General features: G+C 40.8%; 1 pseudogene; it reads left to right on the top strand.

The window, feature by feature from the left end:
* Window positions 1-1798: 1798 nt before the first annotated feature.
* Window positions 1799-2365, top strand: LOC101993466 (annotated as a pseudogene).
* Window positions 2366-12187: the final 9822 nt, after the last annotated feature.

Genomic DNA, 12187 nt, shown 5'->3' with positions numbered 1-12187 from the left:
AAGCAAAAGAAACTAAATAAGAGTAGATGGTTACAGATTGTGCTTTCTGCTTTTTTAAAATATTTTATTTGTTTATTATGTATACAATATTCTGTCTGTGTGTCTGCCTGTGGGCCAGAAGAGGGCATCAGATGTCATTTAGATGGTTGTGAGCCACCATGTGGTTGCTGGGAATTGAACTCAGGACCTTTGGAAGAGCAGGCAATGCTTTTAACTGCTGAGCCACCTCTCCAGCCCTGCACTTTCTGCTTTGCCTTTTGGTCCATCCTGAGTCTCAAGGTTATTTCCTGGTTTTGCAAATGTAAGACCTGTCACACCCAGAGAGCTCCTGTATGAGGCTGGGTTTCTGATGTTGCTTATACCTCTGGAAGGTCCTTCAGAAGACTGGTTGCTTATACTTGCCTTTATCTCAAGTAGCTCTTTGAAAAACTGGGCCACAGACGCTGGTCCAGTCTTCATGGGTTGGGTTGTAAATGTTGGACTTCTTCCTGCCCAATGGTCCCTTGAGGTTCTGTTATGCCACTTGAATCCCAAGTCTGTTTCTCTGATGACTCTGGCTCCAGTCAGGGTTTCATCTTGCTGAATGCAATATGGTTCTGATTATGAGTGTCTTCCCTTTAGACTGCAGGTATTAATCTGGCCAGGTTTCAGTGTATAGTCCCATGACACATGTGGTGAGGTTTCCCTAACGCATGCAGTTCACGGAGCGCCTGGGGCTGTCCAGCCCCTGACTCAGCAGGAATCTTGTTTAAATGGTACCCGCAGCTGTTGCCAGCAAGCTGAGTGAGTGGGTGGCACCTCCTCTTCTGTCAGTGCTGGCACTCCCCCCTTCTTTTCTGTTCTTTACAATGTCTGTTACTCAAAGTGCAAGTCCAGATTTTCCTGAGCTTCTGTTTTAAGCCTTGGCTTCTGCCAACTGCTGTCATTGGTTACTGTCACCTAAGTAGAGAGCTCCCCAAATAGTGCCACTCTCTCTGAGACAGACTCTAGGTTTTCCCTCATTTGAAAAGTTCCTTGTTTTATGTTGTTGTTAAAGTCGGAGATATTTCGGCATTGCCCCCATCATCAGATACTTGTTTCCGCCTTTTCTATTCATTCTCCGGAGAGTCTAGCAGACATTTCCTTCCTTGGTCCTCCATCTTCTGAAGATCTCTACTACTTATTTCTGCTTCTACTTTACCCTTAGAACTACTGTGTGGAAAACCTGGAATAAATGAGAGATGGTTCTTAGCACAGATCAGAACTCATCCTTATTTCACATGTGGCTGTGTGGATGAAGGTATTTTTTTTTCTAAGCAACTTCTAATCTTAGCCTTCGAAGTCTTGCAGTTTTCTGCTGGGTCTCTTCTATATAGGACAGGCTGGGGCAGGGGCTGGGGAAGGTTAGGATGGAGCTCTTATTTCATCTGGAAGCCTATAATGGGCTTCACCCACACCCCTCTGTTCAGCACAGGCCTATCTTTCATCTTAGCCATTCCCAGGCTCTATCCAGACATCTCTCTGCTGTGAGTGGTCCTTTTGACTTTCATTTCTTTTGAAACCCTTCCTGGTCTGAGTAGTGATCACCCTTCTATTTCTCCACTGCTCCTGACATTAAGATATTCAAAGAGGACATTAAATTCATGGTCATCTGAGTACCTGTATAGTTTCTACACCATGTGTCTTCCTCTTGCCCTCTGTGTGGCTATATTCCCTGTATTGTTATGTATGCATATGGAAATTTCCATTTTAGGTTCAGTCAGATGCTGAGGCTCAGTTCTTCTATAGCTCTCCTGGTCTCCCTTTTGTTTCTGGAAACATGGCCTCTGGTGTGGCAGCCTCTGATGGTGTCATCAAGGTGTTCAATGACATGAAATTAGGTGGTCCTCGATGCCAGAAGAAGTGAAGAAACACAAGAAGGCTGTGGTCTTCTGCCTGTAGGAGGGCAAGGACATCCTGGGAGGAGATGCGAGGCAGACTGTGGACGATGCCTGCACCAGTTTTGTCAAGATGCTTCCAGTCAAGAACTGTTGCTATGCTCTCTATGATGCCACCTACCAGACCAAGGAGGGCAAGAAGGACCCCTGAATGCGCATCCCTTAAGAGCAAAATGATCTATGCCAGCTCAAAAGATGCCATCAAGAAGAAGCTGGCAGGAATCAAGCATGGATCACAAGCAAACTGCTAGGAGAAGGTCAAGGACCATGGTACCCTGGCAGAAAAACTAGGTACGCTCTATTTCCTGAGAGCAAGCCTTTGTGAGCCACCTCCAATCCCCTATGTGGAACACCTAGCAGCCCCAGGCCTGCTCTCAGAGGTTGCAGGATTCCCCTTTCCTGCCAGACCAGAGGGGCTGGGAGTGGCTCCCATCAGGGGGAGAGAGTAATCCTTCACTCCAGCTGCCAAATGTCTTCCCCACCCCCTGGACTATTCTCTTGCTTCCATCCCTGGTGGTTCTGCCACTCCAAACTGCTTCTGGTCTTCTGATTCCTCTTGGGTTGAAGCAGACCAAGGCCCTTCCCAGGCACCCGGTTAGAGGGAGCTTGTATTGTTCTAAGGACACTCCTACTCTTCATCCCTCCACATCCCATGCTGCCAAGTTCTAACCCTAAGAGTGACTCGGTGCTGCTCTGTTTAGTTCTCTGTGTAAATGAAATGTGGAAATGACCCTCCCGGCCCCAGACGGTCACTCTCCCCTTTCCCGGTGTTCTTGGTCATACATAGAGGCAGAACCAGTAAGGGACCTTCAATTTAAACAACAAAGGCAAACAGCAATAGCAACAACAGCAGAAGAAATTTCCATTTTAAACTCTAGTGAGATAACCTGGTAAACTTCATTTTCTGTGTTAAAACTTTTGAGCTTCTCTGAGTGTATATTTGGGCAACTGAATTTTTTGGCTGTTATTACCAGTGGGGCACAATTTAAAGAAAAACAAGATAACGCTAAATTTTGGACTGCTTTTATGGAATTTGCTTATTTTTCTTTCTGAGTTTTGGCTAGCACATATGAATTTCGTGGCCGAGCCATTCAAATTCTACATAATTAAATAGAATAGTCTGAAGTGGTGAAAATTTATGATTGCATTCATTTCTAAATGAAAACAGTTGTGTCAGTTCTAAGAACACATAGTGATGTGACTCACTTAGGAAATATTAGCAATATTTGTTCGAAAGACTTATGGTATTAACATAACAGTCAATAGGCCAAGTTTCATATCGAGCACCACAAGATCTTACTGTGAATCCCAGTTTTCTCTGGAAAAACCTTATGTCCTTGACCAAGTCCTTCAGTTTCCACACAACAACACCTTCTGAATCAGTCTAGATGACCCCGGGAAAAAAATATAAACAGGCTGCAGAGATGACTATGAGCACCCATGTCTGGAGACACACAACTTATTCTAATTCCAGCTGCAGGGGATAGAACATTGTTTTCTGAACTCTGCAGGCACTTTCACTCAACACACACAACACATACACACACATGTGCTTCTGCACGTGCACACAAGTACAAAGAGAAAGTGAAAAGAAGATAAACAGAGCAATTTATATGCATGTCTTGAGAATATAACTACAAAAGACATGTGGCCAATATTAACATTTTCATATGTGTATTTCAAAAGATATAACAAAAGCAGTTATTAATTTCTACTTATACTAGTAGCTATGCTTGCTATTTACTAAGCAAACTCCTCATAGCTTCTTGACTGAATTATATCTTCTTTAAGAGATTCGAACTAATGTAAATTAATTGTGACATAGATGAGAACACTTTTTCTCAGCTTCCTCAACCACATTGTTCCTGAAAATCTTCTGTTAGGTGTTGGAAGAGGCTGCTAGTTCATTTTCCAACCACCCTGACTTGAAATAATTACACAGAAACTATATTATTTAAATCACTGGTTGGCCTATTAGCTCTAGCTTCTTATTAGCTAGTTCTTACGTCTTAAATTAGCCCATTTCTATTAATCTGTGTATCATCATGTGGTTGTGCTCACCGACAAGGTTCCAGTGTATCTGTCTCCTGCGGGCAGCTACATGGTGTCTCATAACCCCGCCTTCTTTCTCCAAGCATTCAGTTTAGTTTTCCCACCTAACTCTACTCTACCCTATCACAGGCCAAAGCAGTTCTTTCTTCATTAACCAATAAAAGCAACACATATACGGAAGGACTTCCCACATCCGTTAAGTTTGAGCAGAGAATTGTGGTAGCAGGGAACAGTTTTATGACTAGCCATTCACAGAACCTGAATGTGGGCCCTGGAGGAATACAACTGAATGTGGCATGCAAATGTAAGGCACTCCTGCCCTAAAGTTTCTTTGGTCTCTCTCATTCCGTTAACTCACACACTTGGTTTCAAGTTCGTGTAAACTCAGGCATGTGACATTCTATAGGTACCTGGTCCCTCCATGGATGGAGATCAGATATGACTTAGGATGTGTTCTCAGATCAAGGGGGAACAGTGTAGAAATGCAGTCAAAGAAAGAAGCAAGCCCATAGTGAATGGGTTTGATATTGATGTATTTATATGAAAAACTGTGATAAAAGTCTTGTAGAACCCTGAGTAGGCATTTCCTCAGCAAAGAGGATCAAAGGACTCTTATTTTTAAACATCCAGTAAACAATAGTTAGGAGAAAAGTTGGGTTTGGTGTTTATCACTAAATGAGAACTCTTTCTGATGGCTGTATTCATTTTCTGTTTCTCCAGGGTGGCAGCTACATCAAGATCATCTTTGTCCCAAACCTGGTCTGAAGTCTGGAGTCTCGAGGTTAATCTTTCCCTTGGAAGGGAAAACAAAACACTAACTCTGGAACTCTGGAAAGTCTCATGCATCAGAAATGTTCTAAGTCATGTTGAAGAAATTTCACCACACTCTTCATATGCCTTCATGTTAGGAATCACCTTGTCCAGGAACAATAGACACACTGTACCAGATTCTCCTGGTGCTGGTTCATTCAGCTAACAGAGTCAGGAAGCAAAAGGCTCCCAACACTGTAGTCTAGATGGTAGGTCATTATAGAAAACACGAGTGTGTGTGTGTGTGTGTGTGTGTGTGTGTGTGTGTGTGTGAAGGAGAATGCACAGTATGTCAGAGGACAAGGAAACATTATATACTTAACGCAGTTTTTACTTTACTGTGTCTAAACTCTAAATTCCTAGTATCCTTTTGCTTTTAAATTCCTGAATATTTCTGATTTCCATAAATGGAAAACTCCATCCTTCCAGTGGCTGAGGCCATATTCTTGGCATCATCCTTAAATCTTCTTTCATGTCACATGGATAATCTGTCAGGATACCTGCTGACTCTGTCTCTTTATAACACACATCTACCTAGTACCCTTTCTCCAAGCCACCATATCTCACCTGGATCAACCCATGACCTTCTACCTGGGGAAGTCCAAGATTTCCCAACGATAGACATTCTAAACAGGGGCGAAAGTCATACTTCTGAAATAGAAGTCACACCTCCTATTCCTTTCCAAACAGTTCATTAAATGGAAACTAATCATGCATATTATAAGCCTGGGAGACCATTTTCATTCAAACTACCACAAGCCATCTTGCAGTATGCAGGGCTTGTGGGATGTTCGGATGTGTTTCTTAAGTACCGCCACTTGACATCGTCTGCTCAATGATGTGTCGTTTCTCTGTTGTAACTGGTTTTTATGCTACTTAAAATCTTTTTTCAGAGAAATTATTACTGCTTTGTTGTAAAGATACTCAAGATTATTGTTCCCTGAAAGCCCCAGTTTGTGGTATTTGGTATGTGTGTCCATATGCACTTGCCACAAAACGAAAGGTAACCTAATCTCAGATTCGAGTAAAGAAGTTAAGGGTAATTTAAAGCATTTCACTCATTCGCATTTCAGAGTAAATATCATAAATTAGAAATAATTATAAGATAATGCTACAGTTTTTCCAGGGTTTTGAGACAAGAGTGCATACTCCATCAGCAGGGTCACACCTCCCCTGACTCAACATCTAGGGAAGTGATGGGGGACAATTCTGTATTCTGTCAATTATGTTTTAAATAAACTCTGATTGGCCAGTAGTCAGGCAGGAAGTATAGGTGGGACAACCAGACAGGAAGTAGAGGAGGGGCAATGAGAGGAGGAGTATTCTGGGAAGGAGGAAGCCCATTCCTCTGCAGTCCTGTCCAGACACCAAAAAAACAGGATGTGACCTCTCTTCTGAAAATGGTACTGAGCCATATGGCTAACATAGATACGAATAATGGATTAATATAAGTTATAAGAGTTAACAAGAAGCCTAAGCTAATGGGTCAATCAGTTTATAACTTATGTAGACTCTCTATGTGATTTTCTCTGGGACCAAATGGCTAGGGAGCCATGCAGGGCAGAAACCCCAACAAGCAGGCCCTCATGTTACAGGGAAGTGTCATTGTGTGACAAGCTTATGATTTACCTTCTGCACTGCCTTATTGGCTTTCAGGGAGCTGTCCCCTGTCTTATTTTCACCCCTTATTCTGAGCAAAAATTTACTTCTTTTCTTTGTATCTTTCATTTATACATGGTGTTGTCTGAGTATCTTTCTGGTAATGAGTTCCCCTACCAAGGACAATTTTTCTCAGAAGTTCTGTGTTTATACATCAAGGTTCTAGTAGCACAGACACTGAGAGAAACAATAAATGGGACCTCCTGAAACTAAGAAGCTTCACAAAGCAAAGGACACAGTCAACAAGACAAAACGGCAGCCTACAGAATGGGAAAAGATATTCACTAATCCCACATTGGACAGAGGACTGATCTCTACAATATACAAAGAACTCAAGAAATTGGTCATTAAAAGAACAAATGATCCAATTTAAAAAATGGGGTACAGACCTAAACAAAGAACACTCAAAAGAGGAATCTAAAATTGTTGAAAGGCTCATAAGGAAATGCTCAGCACCCTTAGCCACCAGAAAATACAAATTAAAACAACTCTGAGATTCCATCTTTCACCTGTCAGAATGGCCAAGATCAAAAACACTGATGACAGCTTATGCTGGAGAGGATGTGGAGTAAATGGAACTTTCCTCCACTGCTGGTGGGAGTGCAAACTGCTTAAGTCTCTTTGGAAATCAGTATGGCGATTTCTCAGAAAATTAGGAAACAACCTATCTCAAGACCCATCAATACCATTTTTGGGTAAAAACCCAAAGGATGCTCAATCATACCCCACATAAGGACATGTGCTCAACTATGTTCATAGAAGCATTTATATCATAGCCAGAATCTAGAAACAACCTAAATGCCCCCTGACCAAAGAATGGATTAGGAAAATGTGATACATTTACACAATGGAGTACTGTACAGCAGAAAAAAAAATAATGAATCTTCAAATTTTCTGGCAAATGGTTGTATGACTCAGGTAACAGACCCAGAAAGACCCAGAAAGACAAATATAATATCTACTTACTGATAAGTGGTTTTTAGACGTAAAGCAAAGAAAAATCAGTTTACAATTCACAACCTCAGAGAACCTAGATAACAAAAAGGGCCCTAAGAGAGACATACATGGATCTAATTTACATGGGAAATAGAAAAAGCCAAGATCTCCTGAGTAAATTGGAAGCATAGGAATCACAGGAGAGGATGGAAGGGGAGGGGAGAGAGGGAGTGAAATGGAGAAAAATATAGCTCAATAAAAACAATTTTAAAAGAACAATTAAATTTGAAGTATGTAGTAGGAACTAAGCATATGTGAGCCAAAGATGGTAAGAAAACATAACTATGTAGAAAAGGTTTCTATGAAAGGAATACTTAGAAGCAATCCCAAAATTCATATGGGAACACAAAATCCTCAATAATTGTATCTCTCCAAAACGACAAGAGAGTGACGCCCATGATACTGCAACTGTATGGTTGCTTAAAGAAAACCCTCCAAAATGACACCACCAATAGACAAGGTAATGAGGAAGGAAGAAATCACATGGGACCCCACCCTAGACTAAGAACTATAGGCAACCAATGACTGCTGAGAGAAGAATTAGCCTTCTGTAGTGAGATGCTCTCTAATTAGTCTATCCAACACGTAGTGGTCAGGTATGAAGTCATATGGTTATAAGAAACACTAAATGGACTCAGTGGGTGGCATTCATATATTTATTCATACATATGTAACAATAATAATCAACTAAGGGGGACAGTGAATTTGAGAGGCGGTAAAAGGGGCATCGAAGCATTTGGGAGGAAGAAGGAAAAGAGTTAAATGATGTAATTATATTTTAATTAAAATAAATAAATAAAATAAAAATGAACATATTGAAAACTCTATAAAGAATGTTGTAATATGTGGCTAGAGAGATGGCTTAGAGGCTAAGGGCACTTCTTGTTATTGCAGGAAATCAGGTTAAGGGCACTTCTTGCTCTTGTAGGGTATCAGGTCCGATTCTAAGCATCCATGTGGTTCCAGGGAATCCCATTGCTTCTTCTGATCTCTGCTGGCACAGGGCATGCACATGGTGCACATGCATGCATGTATGCACAACAGTCATACACATAAGATAAAAAAATAAGTCTTAAACAAATTTTAAAGAAATTTAAGAAGGTCTAGAGAAGTGGCTCAGCAGGTGACATGCCTCTTGAACAAGCATAAGGGACCCGTGTTCTGATTCCTACTCCTCATTTGAAACCCGTGCATGAGAGAGCATTTGTAGCTCCAGTGTTGGGGAGAAGTGGGAGACAGATAGCTCCCTGGGGTGTATTAACTGGTCAGCCTAGCCAAAGCAATGAGCTCCAAGTTCAGGAAATCATAAAGTAAACCACTTTCTCAAATCATAAGGTACAGAAGCAACTGAAGAAGAAATCCATGACAACCTCTGTCCTTCTTACACACGCTTGTACCTTCACACCCACACAAATACATACAACTGCCATGCCCCCTCATACACTGCATTCATGTAAAATGCATGGCTGTAGGGATTGTCAGCAGCTTGTCCTTATCGAGCCCTGCTTAGTTGAATAACATGCTTATGGCTTTATTTTTTTCTTAAATAGAAGTTGCTTGTCAATGTAGCATCCTCCAGTCCCATACACTTATGCCTCAGAGCCTGGCTGCTTCCCAGAGAACACTGACTAGAATTCTCATTAGGCAAATCAGAGTTGACTTGGTGTGCTATGTTTCAAACCCCTAATTGGTGCCTTTTGGTAGATGAGGTCCTGGGTTTGGAACACAATTCCTGAGCAATCTGGAGAATTTGGCTTAGTTGAAACCTATTTGATAAACCATTTCCTTATACTAATTCTAGTTCTTTCAGATGAATGTGAAACCTCAGGAACCAAAATGAATTCAACTCAAAGGCTATAAAATCCCCAACATGCTTCAAGTCTGGTTCTGAGACAGAATCATCTAAAGTTTGGAATCTAATCAGAATTCTGGATGGAAAGGACTCTCCCAGCTTAGCCCACAGTTGTGGTATTTAGGGTCCCCAGGATCTGAAGACGAACTCATTAGATGCTGGAAAACACATGCATTCCATTGTAGCCCCCTCTTCTGAGAAAACAGCTCTGATTCCTATGTTGAAAGAACATGAAACTAACATACTCTTCTCAGCTGCATAAATATCACTGGGCAAAAACTATGGACTGGCATGCCAATAATCAGAACACAGCCTTTCATCTCCACCACTGCTCCAGAGAGGCTCTCTGCCTGTGCTTGTCCTCTGCGTTGTGCTCATTCACTTCATTTAAGCCACTAGAATGCTGCAATAGGAGGGCTTCAAAGACAGAGGAGATGGGGAAGTATGACTGCTTCCTTTAGAGCATTCTCATGACTTCCAACCAAGTTAAAGAACTGTATTTGAGAATCAACCTAGTTTAAACTCAAAGGAAGTCCCAATATACCTTTTTTTTTATTTAGTTAGTTCCCATGTTGGCCATATTTGTCTTCATTTCTGAATAATAGGGATTATACATTTGGAGACTCCTCCATTTCTCTCAGTGCCCAGAATAAAAGTGCTATGTGAAACTTTTTTTGGTTCAAAATGTCCTTAGTACTCAGTAATTTCTGTGTGTGCATGATCTCCCTTTGTGAGGTTACTGGACCCAAACACTTAATTGTTGTATTTTTTTCTGTGTTCATAAGCATCACTGTGTAAAAATCCTTATAGAGCTCCTGAGAGTTTGCTAAGGTACCAGGTCTCATCAGTGAGAGTCTTGTATGCAAATGTGAGGTAGGATAGATGTAGTAGTTATCTTCTATTCAAAATGAGCTAACTGATCTTATAGAGAAAATGATGAGAGCATAGTAAAATATATCACAGAACAAAGCAAGATTTTATGCCCCAATAAGAAGGGCATTTTATGGGTTAGCAAGTTTAAATTCAGAAAACAGAATCCATCATGTTGTGTTTGGGCAGAAAGTGAAATGTTGTGCTGATAGAATTTCTCAAAAGGTCAGGAAAACAAAGATGGCTGCTGTGGAACTAGTAAATGTATTTAATCATACTATAAAATTATCAACAAAGCTTATTAAATGCAGCCTTTAATTTCTTCTACAAAGGACCTGTGATCCAGGACTCTACATGGTGTCTTGAAACAAAATAATTCTGCCATTTTGAAATCCTGAGCAAACCTATAAACATACAACCATTCAGCCTCCCCAGTGATATGGGAACCTAGACATTCTCACAATGGCCAGATTACAACTGAAGGAGTCAAGGATTAGTAGATATTTTTAGTTGTTTTGCTTCTTCAATATAAAAAGGCAGTTGAGAGAAAACCATACCTAACTTTCAGTATCAGTTCTGGGTGACTGCAAAGAAGAAAGAAAGAGAAAGGGAGAGAGGGAGAAGAAAGAAAGAAAGGAAGAAAGAAAGAGTAATAGGTAAGATCTGGCTGTTGGAAATTAAAAGCCTTAGACATAGGCTATAAATTGGGCCATAGAAAAATGATCATCTTTACACAATGGAGTATACACAGCAGAAAAATATGATGACATCTTGAATTTTTCAGGAAAATGGATGGAGCTAGAAAACATTGTTTTGAGTGAGAGAACTCAGATCCAGAAAGATAATTACCACATGTACTTACTTATAAGTGGTCTTTAAACAAAAAACAAAGAAGACCAGCCCACAAATCATAATCCCAGAGTGATGGGGGAGAGTCTTCTGTTTTGTGTTAATTTCATTGGCTAAATAAAGAGACTGCCTTGGCCCTTTAATAGGACATAAAATTAGGTAGGTGGAATAAACAGAACAGAATGCTGGGAGAAAGAAGCTGAGTCAAGGAGTCGCCATGATTCTCACTCCCGACACAGCCGCAGGTTAAGATCTTCCCTGGTAAGCTACCTCGTGAGCTACACAGATTATTAGAAATGGGTTAGGTCAATATGTAAGAGCCAGCCAATAAGAGACTGGAACTAATGGGCCAAGCAGTGTTTAAAAAAATACCATTTCCGTGTAATTATTTTGGGGCATAAGCTAGCCATGTGAGTGGCTGGGTGCCAGGGACGCAGCCCCGCCGCTCCTATTACAACACCAGAGAATCTAGACAACAATAAGGACCCTACGAGAGATCTAATCTACATGGGAAGTAGAAAAAGACAAGATCTCCTGAGTAAATTGAGGGCATGAGGACCTTGGGAGAGGGTTGAAACGGAGGGGAGAGGGAGGGAGTGGAGCAGAGAAAAATGTAGAGATCCATAAAAATAATAAAACAAGAAAAATGATGATCTATATAGGGAGAAATGTGAGTGCCCATTCACAGTTGAAAAATAAGACCAGTAATGATGTAGAAGTAGGAAATTGTAGGGTAAAACTCAGAAAATTCTCTGTAACTACTGAAATACATTTTAACAAGTGTCAGGACTTGAATTTATGATAGTATGGTGGGAAATTTCACTCAATAGAGAAACACCTAAAATGTAGTCATAGTTGACTGAAGGTGTCCTACCAAACAACATCAAAATCATTAAATGAAGGTTTAAAAATAGAAACTGAAACTATTGAAAAGTGATTGGGCATATTTTTTTTATTCTATCCTTACTCCCTAGCTGACTCCACATCTTTGAAGGCATCTAGATGCTACTACCTACTCTCCATGGTGGGCTTATAGATGGTTATAGATTATAGATGGTTATAGATGGCTGTAGCTGGAGGATGCTTGCTCATTCCCTGCTGCCCAGACTTGAAATAACCACACAGAAACTATACTAACTGCAATACTGTTTGGCCAATAGCTTCAACATATTTCTAGCTAGGT

Source organism: Microtus ochrogaster, linkage group LG9 (assembly GCF_000317375.1).
Source record: "Microtus ochrogaster isolate Prairie Vole_2 linkage group LG9, MicOch1.0, whole genome shotgun sequence".
Taxonomy (NCBI): Eukaryota; Metazoa; Chordata; class Mammalia; order Rodentia; family Cricetidae; genus Microtus; species Microtus ochrogaster.
This window is presented reverse-complemented; position numbering and strand designations above follow the sequence as displayed.